This window comes from Cynoglossus semilaevis, chromosome 17 (genome assembly GCF_000523025.1).
Source record: "Cynoglossus semilaevis isolate Cse_v1.0 chromosome 17, Cse_v1.0, whole genome shotgun sequence".
NCBI classification, from domain to species: Eukaryota; Metazoa; Chordata; class Actinopteri; order Pleuronectiformes; family Cynoglossidae; genus Cynoglossus; species Cynoglossus semilaevis.
In genome coordinates this window covers 15,733,021-15,733,559 of record NC_024323.1, presented here as the reverse complement: position 1 = coordinate 15,733,559, position 539 = coordinate 15,733,021, and the positions used below count along the sequence as shown (strand labels likewise).

Genomic DNA, 539 nt, shown 5'->3' with positions numbered 1-539 from the left:
CTAACCTGATCACTCCTCAGCACCCTCACACGTGCACGCTCCCGGGATCCGACCCAACAGTGGCAGCTGAGGATTCAAACCAGCAGCTGCTCCAGCGGCTGCAGGTCGAGACTCGTCGTCGGACTCGTCGTCGGACTCGTCGTCGGACTCGTCCACTGTGACTGTGGAGTCGACGCTCCCAACGCGGCAAAACTTCAAAAGCTTTGATTGAAAGAGTGACGACTGGTCCTCCGTGGAGGTGCAGGGTTCAAGATCCACGCTGAGATGCCGGGGGGTAAAAAAGAAAAAGTGATGACTCACTGAACTTCCCAAAATCCCCCTCCCTCCCCCTTCCTGGTTTACGGGAAATGGAATGCTGTTTTTCTCTCCCCTCTCCCTCTCTCCTCTCTCCAACGTTCATCTTCTTGACAGACGGCCGGGTCAGAGCCCGGTTCACGTTGGTCTGATCTTTTCACCCCACCCCCCCCCCCCCCCCCCCCCCCCCCCCCCGCCCCCGGCACGCCCCCCGCGCCCCCCCCCCGCCACAGCGCTAACCGTGG

General features: G+C 61.4%; 1 protein-coding gene across 1 annotated transcript in view; it reads right to left on the bottom strand.

Moving 5' to 3' along the window:
- Window positions 1-539, bottom strand: part of LOC103393730 (uncharacterized protein DDB_G0271670-like) — an 8,577-nt gene that overhangs the window by 6,321 nt on the left and 1,717 nt on the right. The window lies entirely within an intron of this gene.